The sequence below is a fragment of the Myotis davidii genome, unplaced genomic scaffold (genome assembly GCF_000327345.1).
Source record: "Myotis davidii unplaced genomic scaffold, ASM32734v1 scaffold109, whole genome shotgun sequence".
NCBI classification, from domain to species: Eukaryota; Metazoa; Chordata; class Mammalia; order Chiroptera; family Vespertilionidae; genus Myotis; species Myotis davidii.
The window spans coordinates 267,884-268,694 of record NW_006300368.1 but is presented as its reverse complement, the minus strand read 5'-3'; positions in this window follow the sequence as shown (position 1 = coordinate 268,694).

The following is an 811-nucleotide window of genomic DNA, read 5'->3' as shown; positions in this document are numbered from 1 at the left end:
CGGTGAATCTACCATTTTCATGGCAGTTGGGGAGGACAGAGGCTCTGTCTTTTGCTCCTATGAGATCTCAGTGAAGGATTATCTGACATTCCCTGGCTACAGCGGGCTGGCACCTGCTCCACTGTGGATTCCCCTCCACTGAGGGCTCATCTCCACACCAGCACGGGGTGTGGCACCCAGGGGTGCTTCACACATTTGCTGATGGAGAGGGAGGACCAACCTCTATGCAGTTGCCAGTCTTGGTGCCGGGCTCTTTCCTTAAGTGTCTTTTAATCTTCCAATCAGCCCTAGGAGTTAGGAACTAGTATTATTATCCCCGTTTTTCTTTTTCTCAGCAAACAGGCTCCGAGAGATTAAATGATCCCCCAGAAGCTGAACGCCAAGGCTGGCTGCACAGCGCCCACGCCTTGATGTAGGCACCAGGCTGAGGCTCAGTGAATGTTGACAGAAATGTGCCCCAGAATCGGGCTTCTGGAACTTGAAGCTCCGTAGGGCCTGTAAAATGCACATTGTCACTCAGAGGGCCTGGGCGGGGGCAGGGAGTCTCTCCCACAGGCTCCTGGGGGTGCCGGCGCTGCTGGTGCGCAGTAGGAAGTCAGAGCGCACAAGCGGAACCCCGATAATCGGAAAAAATTAGCGACACTCGGTGTAGCCCGGTCCATAGGAACGTTTATTGTGCCTCGCATTTGATCTGATGGAGTTACTGCGCTTCCCAGCTGATGGTGATACCGGGTGGGATAGGACCGCCTCCCCCGCCCCGCTCCGCCCAAACGCGGGAGTGGAGGCGCTCCCGCCCCTGGGGACGGGCCAG